Source organism: Aedes aegypti, chromosome 2, assembly GCF_002204515.2.
Source record: "Aedes aegypti strain LVP_AGWG chromosome 2, AaegL5.0 Primary Assembly, whole genome shotgun sequence".
Taxonomy (NCBI): domain Eukaryota; kingdom Metazoa; phylum Arthropoda; class Insecta; order Diptera; family Culicidae; genus Aedes; species Aedes aegypti.
Genome location: NC_035108.1, coordinates 319,725,427 through 319,740,781, shown reverse-complemented (window position 1 = coordinate 319,740,781; position 15,355 = coordinate 319,725,427).

The following is a 15,355-nucleotide window of genomic DNA, read 5'->3' as shown; positions in this document are numbered from 1 at the left end:
TTGCTTAGGCGGGCGGTCTTACCCCGTCTTCCCCTAGATCTTTCCCCGTAACGCACCTCGAAAATATGATCACCCACGTTAGGGATTATTTTAAAATTCTATGAAGAATCCAGCTCGGAATACGTTAAATATAACCCCTGTCGGATTCTGAACAGAATCTATCTTGAATCCTATTCAGATTTCATGTTGGATTTCACAATCGGATTCTGTTTAACATCCCTGTATGATTATTTTCAGTATCCCTGTTGGAATCTGTTCAGAATCGTAGTTGGATTCTGTTTAGAATCCTAGCCGGATTTTATTTGAAACTACTGTCAGATTCTGTTCAGAATCTCTGCCAGAACTCTGTTCAGAGCTTCTGTCAAATTTTGTTCAGATCTCCTGTCGTATTCTGTTTGAAACTCCTGTCGTATTCTATTGAGCATTCCAGTTAGATTATGTTCAGAATCCCCGAAGGAATATGTCCAGAGTTATTATCAGATTCTGTTCACAATCCGTTTCGAAATCTGTTCATAATCCCTGTCAGATTTTGCACAGAATCACTATAGGAATTCCTGTCGAAATTTGTTCTAAGCATCTATTGGATTCCGTTCAAAATCCCTGTAATATTCTGTTAAAAATGTAAGATTCTGTTATGAATTCATCCGGGATTCTGAAGGATTGATTCCGGGATTGTATTCATTTCGATTTTGTGTTTCGAATGCCTCCGAGAAAGTGTTGAAAATCCTTATGGGATTATGTTATGAATCGTTTTGAAATTTCAGCACGGTTTTGTTCAGAATTCATGTTGGATTGTGTTTAGAACACGCGTCAGATTCTGTTCAGAATGAATCAGGGTCTCTTTTCAGAAACCATCGGTAATTATGTTCGGAATCCATCAGGGTTTTGATTAATGATACACCTGAGATTCTGTTAAGAATCGATTTCGGATTTCATTCAGAAACCATCTCGGATTGTTTAAAGAATACATCTAGTATTTTGCTCGAATTACATATTGGATTCTGTTCTTATTACATCTCCGATTCTGTTGAGAATCCCTCGTGGTATTTTTTCCAGAATCTATTCAATGCCAGTTTAAAATCCTTGTACATAAAAGCCTTTAGATATCAAACTTGTTATTATTCATATTAAGTGTAGTTTACTTTCCTTTCATTGCCGAGCCTTCTCTTTACCCTTAAACGTACTCAGAAGATATTGTTATTTAAAAACTATCATTCCCATTTGAACCCTTTTTTATTGAGGCGAACAAAACTGACAGCCATTGATTCCGTTTCATATCAAATATATCATTCCCATCCATTCCATCACATCAAATATCATTAGCTACATTGTAATGAAATGCTGGGATTAGTGTGTCCTACTTCTACATCACAGTGAACCCAAGATTACATTCTCTCGATGAAGTCTACTGGTAAATGATTGATGAGAGACCCTGCTGGAAGCAGATATCCTTACTCGACATCTTCAATGCCTTACAATCGGATTTGTAGATCGATCGCACCCTCCATGAGTCCCCGAGATGAACTAGCCCAGGGCTAAAAATCTCGTTAAGAAAGTCAAACCAACCAACCTTCATGAGTCCTTCTCTTTTCAGGCTCCTTGATACACATATGGGAAGCGACAAGTTATGCTCTCTTCGATTCTTCGACTGAACACAGAGAAGATATTTCTTTTGTGCAATAACCCCTGATGTGTAGCAATTCATTCGAGGATTCAAGAAGGGAAAACATTTGTCGGCGTTTCTTAGATTGGAGGATTTCATTTTGCCCCACTGACCGGTCAAGCAAGCAATCGATTTATCATACAGTCAAAAACCGCCTTCTGTCATCGAACCGAAAGAAATTCAAAACCAAAACGTTAACGTTGAACAAAAATCCAACAATTCCAGCATCATCGAAGAACAGAAACGAAAGCGAAATCCAGCCCTCCAAATCCACGCGGACCTTTCCAGCTCATTTATCGTTTCACTCGATTTCACCGCTAATTCCCTGAGTAGGATTTTCAGCATTATCCTTTTTCGTTTGCTCTCGGAAGGACTCACGCTCACGCAGCCCGCCAACCAGCCCAGGAAGTTCCCGAACCGGAATTTCAACTCGCTCCAGAATCCCCGGGAGGCAAAGAGTTAAGCACACTTGGCGCACAGCGTCGTCATTCTTTCCTCGAGAGCAACGGCGGCATCAAGCGGTTTTAAGAGCGCATAATTCCCATTCCTTAGGAAGTAGAATTTCAACCTCGCGTGGCGCGCTTCTTTTTTTCTTCCCTTTTATGGGATCCAGGACCTAGAATTCGTTTCGCATTAAACTTGAAAGAACAAAAATAAAACTGTCTGCGGTTTTTTTTTTCGGGGGCGAGAAAAGCCCGCCAGGCTTAAATTCCCTCATTCGTCAGAATCCCTTCCAGTGCTCCAAAAAAATAACGCACAAAAAATCTGGCAGGGTAATGAAATTCCTTCCTGGGATAATAATTGATTGTGGTACGCAGAAAAGGGTAGCTCGCGGTGTGGTTTTGGTCTTTTTGACGACTCTGAAAGGGTACTGTGTTCAAATAGAGTTTTGCATATCATTTTTTGAAAAACTATTTTTTGTAAAAGTCATTTTACTCACGAGGAAAATAATTGAACAAAGGTTTATTAAGGTTTTGTAAGGATCGTTTTAAGTTTCAAGTCGCTTTTAAAGCCTTTTTAAAACCAGAAACCTATTGCTGGGTGGATTACTCTCGAAACGAAATGCAAAACATCAGTCGATTCGAAGATTTTCGCTTCTCGGCAATATTTCTACTCCGATCGATTCCATTAATTCAGGGTTATATTGTTGCAGGTCTATTTCCTTTCCAATAAGTATTTTCTTTCCGTCCGATGATGTGTTTTTGCGGTAGCCTATTTTCGATGGTGCTCTTTCCTAAGTTCAAAGTTATACATTGATCCTCTTCAGATCCGGGGCAAGAAAACCGCTTCAAGTGTGGACCTTTGCCAGGTCAAGCCCTCTTCAGGCGAGCGGGTCCGATTGGGTTGTTTCTTATTCTTAATGTCGGCTGGTCGGCCTACCTATAATCCTAACGCAACGAAAGAAGAAAGGCATTCGATCTTAGCGCAGCTGCTCTCCGATGACGAACCTTCAAATTGCTTCGAATTTTTCTGCGTTGGGTCGGGTTTAGGGTTTTTGTTTTCATGGCTTCCCATAATCCCATTCAAGATGAGGGAGCGATGGTTCTGTTTCAAGGATCATATTACGTCATCTGGAACCTCTTCTTAATTATGTCAAGAGGCGGACAGCGAGGCACTATATTTCTAGCTATCGGTCGGTTGGTTAATGTTGGCCTATACCAGCAGTAATGGATGAATGGTGGCGTCTGGTTTTGTCAATGTGGGAATTCCGAAACATTGTATGGCCATAATTGAGGCCTTCCAGACGCCACTTAAGATACCGGGTGACGTTCGGAGAATGGAGTGATAAATTTTGAATGGTTATTGCTGTGCTGCCGATAAAGATAAGCAGTCAAGTGTTTCTGGGATGGGATGGTTTTGGAAAAGCTTTCAATTCTTCTTATGGAGCATGTGCTTCGATCGTCTTCTATGCAGTGATTTTGTTGCATGGGCAATGTTGATCAATAGAAACTGATCCAATAAAAATGAACGATAATGAAAACATACCAAGTGTGTTATTCAAAGTGAGGATAATATGAAAAAATATATAGTTCAATACCAATGTGTAATACATTATGTGTTAATTGACAAGATCTTAAAATATTTTTAATTTGTATCTGACATTACTTTCGAAAGATTTTGGATAATATTGGAGGTGGATTCTGAACCGAGTTGAACTCTAAACTGAATCTGAGATATGATTTTGAATCTGACAAGGATTCTTAACAGAATCCGACTGGAATTCTGAACAGAATCCCACAAGGATTCTGAACTTAATCCTACAGGGATTCTGAACAGAATCTGACAGGGACTCTGAACAGAATCCGACAGGAACTTTGAACTGAATCCGATTGGAATTCTTAACAGAATCCAACAGGGATTATTAACAGAACCGACAGGGATTCCAAACAGAATCCGACAGAAACTCTTAAAAGAATCACAAAAATTGTGAACAGAATCTGACAGGGGCTTTGAACAGAATCCGGTAGGGATTCTGACCAGAGTTTGATAGGGACTATGAGCAGAATCCGACAGGGATACCGACCAGAATTCGACTGGAATTCCAAATACAATCCGAGAGAAACTCTTAAAATAATCCGACAAAGATTGTGGACAGAATCCGATAGGAGTTCTAAACAGAATCCGACAGAGTAGTAAAAAGCAAACATTCATTAAAGTATCCGACAGAGAAGGATTCTGAACATAATCCGACAGGGATTCTTAACAGAATTCGACAGTGATTCTTAACAGAATCCAACAGATAGTCTGAACTGAATCCGACAGGGATTCTGGACAGAATCTGAAAGAAATTCTGAACACAATGTGAAAGGGTTTCTGGTCATAACCCGACAGGGACTCTGAACAGAATTCAACAGAGATTCTGAACAGAATCCGACAGAGATTTTGAACAGAATTTGACAAGGGCTCTGAACTGAATCCGACAGGGATTCTGGGCAGAATCCGACAGAGATTCAGAACGGAATCTGACACTGAGCAGAATCTAAGATGGACTCTGAGCAGAATCCAAGATGGATTTTAAGCAGAATCCAAGATGGATTGTGAGCAAAATACAAGATAGATTCTGTGCAGAATCTAAGATGTATTCTAAGCAGATTTTAAAATGGATGAATCCAAGAAGAATTCTGAGCAGAATCCAAAAAGGACTCTGAGCGAAATTCAAGAAGGATTCTGAGCAGAATTGAAGATGGATTCTGAGCAGCATTAATTCTGAGCAGAATTGATTCTGAACAGAATCTGAGCTGGATGAACAAAATTCGAGATGGATCCTGAACAGAATCCAAGATGGATTCTGAACAGAATCCGAGGTGGATTCATTCTGAACAGAATCGTAGATTGATTCTGAATAGAATTCGAGATAAAATCTGAACAGAATCCGAGGTGGATTCTGAACAGAATTCGAGGTGGATTCTGAACAGAATCCGAGGTGGATTCATTCTGAACAGAATCGTAGATTGATTCTGAATAGAATTCTAGATGAATTCTGAACAGAATCTGAGATGAATTCTGAACAATCTGTAATGGATTCTGAGCAGAATACAAGATGGATACTGAGTAGAACCCAAGATGGATTGTGAGCGGAATACAACATAGGTTCTGTGCAGAATCCATAATGGATTGTGAGCGGAATACAAGATAGGTTCTGTGCAGAATCCAAGATGAATTCTGAGCAGAATCCAAGATGGATTTTAAGCAGAATCCTATATGGATTCTAAGCAGAAACCAATATGAATTCTAAGCAGAATTCAAGATGGATGAATCCAAGATGGATTCTGAGCAGAAACCAAGATTGATTTGAGCAAAATTCAGGAAGAATTTTGAACATAATCGAAGATGGATTCTGCGCAGAATTGATTATGAATGGAATCCGAGATGGATTCTGAACAGAATCGTAGATTGATTCTGAATAGAATCCGAGATGAATTCTGAACAGAATCCGAGTTAGATTCTGGACAATCCGTAATGGAGTCTGAGCAGAATCAAAGATTGTTTTTGAACAGAATCCAAAATGAATTCTGAGCAGAATCCGAGATGGATTCTGAGCAGAATTCGAGATGGATTCTGAGCAGAATCCGAGATGGATTTTTAACAGAATCCGAGATGGATTCTGAGCAGAATCCTCTATGGATTCCGAATAGAATCCAAGATGGATTCTGAACAGAATCTTAGATGCATTCAGAACAGAATGGAATATGAGTCGGATTCTGAACAAAATGCGATCAAAGATTGAATGTTGCATCGTTATTTCGCAATTAACTTGAACCACCATTGAGGATTGCATTCCATATAGCAAATGATAATCAATTAGGTACATACCTCAAAATACATCAAGATGAATCGAAAAGTAGCACTTTAATATATACCTGAAATGAATAGAAGAAAAATGATATTCCATTATTAACAATGTAAGGCTCTTAATCATGCAAATGATTTTCCCTCTGTAAAAGAACATCCCAGCCCGATACCAATAAATCCTCCGAAGCTTAATTGACTGCCAAACCAAACAGTCCGTGTATTTTTTGTTCCTTCCATTGACCCTTGTTCCCGTTGTCCTCTCCGTGGGAATCAGCAGGACTTCTGTGTGCACCGTCGTTTCGATGGTCCAATTGAGACGTCGTCCAATCGAATCCGTTTGCAACATGAGGCAAATTAAACGAACAAAAGTGAATGTTTGCCTCTGGTCTTCGTTAAGGTTTCGTTTCTAGGGGAATAAGGTGTGAAATGCGCCGTCGGGGTGAAACTCTCCACCGGAATACATATCTCCAATATAAAAGATATTTCAGAAAAATCTTTCGATGTTTCAATTAATTCTTAGTTCAGTAATTGCGAGCCATTTTATGCAACTTTCCTGAAAACTCTACAAGGATAACGTTTTTATCCAAACCTATAATTAATATTGAGTTTTTTATTCCTTAGAGGCTGCATAATACCCCGTCATCCCTTACACATCTCGGTTCGCCAAACTGGAAGCAGATCAGCACAGTGGCCAAAGCAAAAGGTAGGCCCATCTCAGTTGGAGTTCGCCGAATGCGCCTTAAAGAATATCAAGAATTCGATGCTCATGTCACACAGTCGGAGACATTGGGACACAAAAATTGATTTATTTATTTTAAATTAAGCAAAGCGCGCCAATCTTCATAAATTTGCATTGATTACCTCGTGTCTGGGTTGGCTTCTGTTTTTTTGTGCAGCTGCTTGATTCAGTTTAATTAAACATGTACCGCCTGCGATTTCGATGGCTCAATTCAGTGCGAGTATACGGAGTACCGTCAAATGAAGTTACTTACAACACTTGATAATTCATCATTCAATGAAACTATAAAACACAAATTTCAAAACCGAAATGGTTATTACTCTATTCTACAAAACATAGAGTAAGGTGGAGCAAAAGTTCGACCTTAGTGGTATAATCAAAGTTTCCGGGAAAATAATAGCAGATGAAACAAAACAAATACCATACAGCGAACCTTCATGATATTGGCTATAACTTTGCTGAACAAACTTGTGTCAAAATATTTACCCATTTTTAGTTATAACAGTTTAAAAATTGATTGTCTTATTCGAACTTTTGCCCCACCGGTGGGGCAAAAGTTCGAATCAAGTGTGGGACAAAAGTTCGTTGGCTAAAACACAAAATATCAATAATTTTATGCCAGGCATACTTTCTACCAGTTGTAAACTTATGTTTGCCGAAAAATACACACTAAATTTTCATCAAAAAATGCCCAAAACAGGGTTAATTGTAATACACCCAAAAAATAGCAGTTTTTCGCAAAACTAAGGGAAATGTAAAATTTTTTGTGACATTTTTCGCACGATCAGGCAAATTTCACTAAATTTGAAGATAATATGATGATTTCAGGAAATTTGAAAAATTTTCCGTGGGTTTATACATGGGTCGAACTTTTGCCCCGCAGATTCGAACTTTTGCCCCGCTATGGGCCAAAAATTTATTCCAACTATTTATGGAAAAACTAATCCACGTCAAAGCATCCTTATGATAGGCCTAGAAACGCCCTTACATAAAATATTGAAAAATATTTCATCTTCATTTGGTTCCATGCATCGAAAGTTTGACCATATATTACAATATTTACGTCGAAAAACAACAAATAGCCATAACTTTTCCAAATCTCAATCGATTTTTATGATATTTGGAGTGAAAGTCTCTTACTTGAATAGCATTCGAACCACCATGAAATTTCTATGTTTTGATTTGATTTGAACTAGAAATCTTAAAAAGAAACTCTTGCCCCACTCGAACTTTTGCCCCACTTTACTCTATGTATTGAGACAGAAAGTCATGACAATACAAAATATTTAAATTATTTTAAAGGATCTATAATAATTAGAGTTCTAAAAAATCATTGATAAATTCCTAGATAGAATTTATAAAAAAAGTTATGGCCGAGTCCCAGAAAAAAAACCTTAGCAGATTGGTTTGAGTCCGCGGCTACAAAGCAAAGCTATGCTGAAAGTCCATGATCTTTTTGTAATTGGAATTTCCTTGACTTCCCTGGGCATAAACTATCATCGTACCAGCCACACGATTTACAAATGCAAAAATGGCAACTTTGGCAAAGAACTGTAGAAGTTCTCATAAGAACAACAAGCTGAAAAGCAGACTCTGTCCCAGTTGGACATAACGCCAGAAGAAGATTTGCATTAAATTATCGTCGTTTTACGTGACATTCGTGAATGAAATTTCGAGGTCTTAATTCTATTTTTGAAAGATGAGAGTCACGATTTTTTTTAATAACATTTGATAAGTAATGCAAGTCACCCCGTTTGACGGTAAATGAAAAACCAAATCAGCTATCCAAGCCTTCGTTTCATGGGAAATTCATCGCACCGCAGTTTTTCTTTTCTCGGCTAGATTCAATTCCCATTCAAAACCTGCTTAACGATGAAGTGGAGCGAGGGGCGTTCCAGTCAACCAAGTGCAATAAATCATTTATCAAATCATTCATGACCTATTCAACGCCTTTCAGTATAGATACCTCTACTTGGTGCGGCGGGTCCCGATCTATTGCAGTTTTGCTGCGCGCGCTCAGTTCGTTTATTCGCTATCTGCGATTTCGATTTGTTGCGAGCTGTCTGTCAACGAGAATGCACGTAGAAAGCCAGCTTGAATGCAGTCGTTCCGCCGTTGAATAGATGTGATATATTTTTCGCAGTATCATACCGTCCGACCTCCTCTGCCCCCTGCTAACTGGGTGTCTGTCGGTACTCACTTACCCACTTATCGTTACTTTCGATCTCAATTTCTCATCTTACGGTGGTTTTTAGTATCGCTAGTAACGGATTGCATGGTGATTGTCGATTATTGCACAGTGATCCAGAGAGTATAATAAGGAGCCTGTGGAGTCTTTAAAAGTTGTTCCAGTATTTTTATCACTATGTCGAGTCTAGTACACGGCACTGAAGACGGCGTTACAATTGAGGTCGAAATACACGTATCTGTCAAAGTTTTCAAACTCTAGTGAAATCAAACTAAATTTTGTTTTCACATATATATATATAGGTATTTCACTAAATAACTCGAAGCATTATTAGGGATGGTACACAAATTTCAACTTTTTTGACCCCCTCCCCCTCCCTTTGTCATGTTTTTTTGTATGAGTCCTCCCGAAGTCAAGACAAGTCTTACAACTTGTCACACTTGGCTTGACCTCCTCCCCTCCTCGGAGCGTGACGTTATTTGTGCATGAGTTCTTATCAATAACTATTCACTTATTTTTGAATATTATACGAATTCATGTCCCAATTATACGTGCTTCATTATTTTTTGTTATGTCAGTTTCATCACCGCTTTTGTAGTTTTGTTGATGTTTTCATCGGCTTTTTTTCGGTGAAATCACCGAAAAAAGCCGATGAAAACATCTACAAAACAGTATGTTTTGAATATGCGTGTTCAAACTCGAAACATGACTAAACACTTTCTACCTTTCATCCTTTCAAATGTCAGATAGGAACATTCTGTACCAGAAATAATATGCCAGTGGAGTTTTTGTTAACAAAGTAATGGTCAACGTTTTCCAAAAGTGTCAAGTTTTAAACCCAAGTAACCAAATGGCACTTTAATTCGCCCTCCGTGCTAATATAGTGCTGTTGTAGAGCTGACATGTCCTATATTAGCCTTATAATAGCCCTATAAGCCCAAAAAGGCGAATAAGCGGGCTAGTGGTTACTTGGGAACTGCAACCTATTTTTGAAATAGGAGTTGTCTTTATTATTTTACCGTATTTGAAATGAAAAAAAAATGAAACTGTAGCCACAAGAACACATTTCATAGTAATATTAAAAAAATACAAACTTTTAATTGGACCCCATTGATATTAATCCTACTTTTTTCATTGACTGAGACAAACAGAAGATAAATTTTTGGTAAACATTCAAAAAATTGTCTCTCTACAACTGTTGTCTCTCAGTTTTTCATAGAATATCCAGAAACAATTGTTCTTGAATTTATGACAAAAGGTCGAATACCAGAAAAAAAGGGACAATAGGTCGCTAAACTATTTTCAAAGAAGGAAAGTTTTCCACCTTTTATCCTTTTGACCTTTCGTCCTTTCGACCTTCTGACATTCAACCTTTTGTCCTTTCGACGTTTTGTTTTTCACGTTTTTGTCCATGAACCGTTGTTCTTATCTAAATGTTATGAAACAATTAGAGCCTTGTTATTTGTATGGGATTTTTGCACTTCTAGCACAGCTAGAATTTTTCATCCATCCCGACTATCTGGGATGCTAATGGGGATTAGGCTTTGTGGTTCTCACTCAACTGTCTATTATGGATGCACATCTCAAGTGTGATACAGAGAAAAAAAAAGGGGAAAACGACTCTGTACCACGCACTTTATATTTGGCTTGGGCTACAGGTCCGATGTCCCCCGGAACTACCTCATGGTATTACTTCAGGGGGTTGAGGGTTTCTCGATGCCTTTACGCCATTTCGTCATCTCTGGCTCTATTCGCTCTGACTGTGATTTGTCAACACGGTAAAAAATAAGCACGATGCTATCAATAGCTCTGCACTTCGATTTGCGCTACTATAAAATCTTGACAATATCAAGGTAACAGTACTTGAATTCAACTTCGACTCCAATTCGCATTAAGGTTGAAATAATCTCAATCACTTTTTACAACGAACTGTCAATGATTGCTTTCATACAAAAGACATGATGTTCAAAATCAACGGCTTTTCACTTCAGAGTCTAGTCCTAGAGACTGTAGAGCAAATCATGGTGATTGGTGTTTTGAATTGAGTCAAGTGATCAATCAATTCAATCGAACGTGCTGATTTTTCACTGTGTCTGCACCGTTACTTATATTTTGGGACCGGCCACACACCTGGGCCATGTGAGAATTTTTATGACAGATGCTTCTGTGCTTTTTGATTCTCTGAACTGTACTGCGTTGCTCGTCACGCTCTTCGGGCGGACCGGTTGGATGCCGAAGTCGGTCTTGCGATTCCGGTTTAGGGGTGACTTCCAGTACTCAAGCGCCCCGACGACCCAAAGCTTCGTGATCCATACTACTCGGCGTATTTCCTGATGGTGAAGCTAGCCTACCCCGATGTTAAGTTCCCCGACGGAAGAACTTCTCCCGAAACCGGTAACGTTACGCGTTGTTCTTATTCTTTTGTTGGCCGGTAGAGTTCCGAAGTCGGCCCAGCGATTCCCGTTGGAAGATGGCTTCCAGTTTACTGGCGCTCTGACGACTTAAGCCAATGACGGACTACTCAGAATAGTCCCCGACGGCGGAAGATCTCCCGAACCAATGCTATCTGGCCAAATGCCGAAGTCAGTCCTGCGATTCCGGTGGAGGAAAACTTCTGGTTCACAAGCGCCTCGACGACCATTTGCTGGTATAACTACGCGATCTATACCTATACTCAGTTAGTCCTTGACAGTGGACTTAGCCTACTTCGAAGCTGGCCGTGCAGATGCCGACCCGGACAACCAGAAGCCGCATAAAAGTTCACGTAATAACTCGTTTAAATAATACAGTGAAACCTCTATGAGTCGATATTGAAGGGACCATCGACTGATGGAAATATCGAGCAATGGAACAGCAATCCTTCAGAATGCTGCTTCTAGGGACCATCATAGTAACCATGAAATTTTGTTTTTAGTATGGTTCCATGAGTCGATATCGAGTCATGGAACATCGACTCATGGAGGTATCACTGTATAATAAATAAATATAAAATCGTCAAATTTGTCAGTTTCCTCGCATAAAACGCTTTGTTTCTGAGTTCATTTGTACGTTTTGTTTCGTCCCGAACACTCATACAAAGTAAATCGAATCAATCCATAGCAGCTGTCAAATCAACATTTGTTATAATACGTTAAGTCGCATAAGATCACAGGTTAGTTCGGTAGAAAATTTATACACTCGCATTGTATGAATAACAGCATCACGTAATATATGCACGTATATCGCGTCCACTCTTGTACGTAGAAGGCCTTTTCGCCACATCTTATAAGTGAAATTTTGCACATGAAAAGCCTCCTGGTGATTTAGTTATATGTACATTTTGGTTATCTGGGGAGGTTGATTCTGCGATTCTGGTGTAGAGAAACTTCCGGAACACAGGCGCCCCGACGATCATTTGCCGCGATCTACTCAGCTAATCCCCGGCGGAGGATCTAGCCTACTCCGACTCGATGGTGCTCGGTATGGTGCCGTGGTCAGTCCTGCGATTCCGGAGGAGGGTGGCTTCCTGTTCGCAGGTGTCCCGACTACTTATCACCGATACTATGTGACGCTCGAACTACTCGGCCTAGTCCCCGACGGAGAATCTAGCCTATTCCGATTGCGGCCCAACGCCCTCTGGTCTTCTGGCCATTTCTGTTGGAATGACGACATGATATGCGTTATCGCTCTGTTCACCGCGTGCCACGTACGTGTTGACGCATTTTCTGCACGATGTAGTCGGGGCTTAAATCTCCCTCCCTGCTTCCGTGTATCTTGAGCAGTCAAAAACTACATGTTGCGGTGTCTCCTCGATGGGCAGTCTTGGCAGTTTGGCGACTCTGCGTGCCCAAATCTATGGAGACACCATGACCTGATAGGAACTGTGTCAGGTAGAAGTTCACCTCTGAATGCTTCCTATTCATCCACGTCCAGGTTTGGGATAAGCCGGTGGGTCCATCTTCCTTTCCCCAAGCAGCCCCACTCGGGCAGTCTCCACGCCATAGATCTGTACGTTTCTGACGTCTTTTCGTTTGTAGCACTCGATATTCTCCACCAATGATTCCGCTCATCGCCATGATTCCCCTTTTTGCGTTTATTGCCATCTCGGACTTTTCGCAAGCGTAATCAACGTGGCTGTTGAAATTCATTCGATCGTCAATCATTACTCTCATGTGCTTTTTTCACATACCTGCCGACGTTGACCTCCATCTGCTGAACCGCCTTGCAGTTGCTGACTAGCAGTACCTCTGTTTTGTGATGAGCTATCTGCAGGTTGACTCCGCTCATCCAGCCCTCGATTGCATCAATTGTTTCCATCAATGGCATCTTCACTTCTTCCAGTGATCATCATTAGTGACACATCATCTCTTCTTCCTTGGTAGCCACAGTGTCAAGATTCCGTCGTACAACCCGTTCCAAAAAGTTAAACCGAGGATGGAATCTTGAGGGACGCCCGCTGTCACTTGCAGTGGTTTCAGCCCTTCATTTGTTTCGTACACCAGGATTCTGCTCTGGAAGTAGCTTTTAAGGATCTTACATAGATATTCAAGATGTTCCAACGCTTGTTCAGCGCATTCGAGTACTGCTCGAATTGCGTCTACCACTGATAAATCTTTGCGGAATCCAAACCGCATTTGCTACAACACACACTCATTCTCCGTACATTTCGTCAGCCTGTTAAGGATGATTCTTCTTAGGAGCTTTCCGAGCGTATCCAGCAGACAAATGGGCATAACGAGGCTGGATCTCCCAGTGGCTTCCCTGCCTTTGACAGCAGAACCAGTTTCTGAATTTTCCATATTCCTGGAAAGTTACCTTCGTCAAGGCACTTCTGCAACACCTTCCTGTACATTTCCGGATATGCCAAGATAGCAGCTTTCATCACCACGTTTGTTATTCCATCTGGACCAGGGATTTTCTTCGATTTTAGTCGTTTCGTCGCTTGTACACGCTCGTCGTTAGACGCTTGCCGTTCCTCAGCGATTGCTTCTGCGTCTTCACCGTACGGCGTTGGTGGCTAGGACGTTGGATCCAGCTTTGGGAAGAGACTTTCCACGACCAATTTCAGCTTGTCTGGGCACATCTCAGTTTGTGTCGCAGAACCCTTGATCTTTGCCATAACGACTCAATGCGCTTTACCCAACGGATTGGTGTCTGCATCTTGGCACAGCTCCTTGTAGCAATCAAATTTACTAAGCTTGATCTCCAGTTTGAGTACATTCCTAGCTTCTAAAAAAGCAGTCCTTCAATTCCTTCTCTCCATATCCGTTCCTGCTCTCTGAGCCCACCTCCTGGCACTGAGACAAGTAGCGCGAAGCGTGTTTAGCGTGTCATTTCACAAGTAAGCAGATCGCCGTTTGTCCCTCGGCTCCAGTTTTCGTGTCATAGTTGCGTCACAAGGCGTTACCTTCCTTTGTGTTAGCTCGGTGGTGTCTACATCCTCGTTATCGCCGGCTTGACGAAGTATCTCAACGAATAGTTCCATGTTAATGGTTTCGTCTTCCACTTCCGCTCGCTAGTTATTCTTCCCATTGTTGACGCAGGGTTCCATTGACCGATGCGAGAGCAAATCGCTAGATGGTCGCTATGGGTGTACCCCTCACGAACTTTTCAGTTCCCATTCGCCGACAGTGCAGGACTATGAAACGTAACGTCAATGATGCATTTCCTTCCGTTTCTCCGAAATGAGTTGACGGACCCTTCATTGCACAATCGTACATCTAGATTCCCTAGAGCTTCCTGCAGGATATATCATATCGTGGTCAGTTAACTTAGTTGCCGTTATCAGGTGGAACTTTATACGGCACTGCAATAATCGCCACGTCACACATATTTTCTGTCGTTGACTGCCACAATAGCTGCAGCGCGGTTCAGATTGATCTAGGATAGCCCCATTAATATTGGCCTTTTACCGCTCTCTTGTAAGCAGGGCATTTGAAGACACCCGTTTGATGGTCGTTTCAATCTTCTGGGGTGCATAGCATGCATTTTGGGCTCTACGTGCAGTCTTTCACAAAATGACCCGTTCTCCCACATTTTGGATCTGTCCGGCCTGACATTTGTGAACTTCAATGCGTTTAGGCCTGAGCGAAAGAAAAATAACAAAAATTCTCACCGCTAATGCATAACGGATTTCAATTATTTTTTATCAGTATACTCGTATACATATCTAATTTCTTAAAATGGTCAAAGGTTCTCGGGAATACTCCTGTGACTTTAGTTATTCCGGTGGGCCACTGGGTCAGATCGGGCCAAAAGGGTGCTATCTTTTTGTGCCATTGGAGCTAAGCAAATTTCGCAATCACAAATAATTTTCGGTGTTTGCTGTAACGAGGCCACAATATCAAGGAGTTTTGAGAAAAACGCATAAGCGTAAACCTTTTGAGAAACTATTGAATTAGTTGTTAAACATGGGTCCTGCATTTGATTGATCCTACAAATGACCATTTTCAGATCACAAGGAGACACCTCAAGTTTACGATAAAGCTGCCAA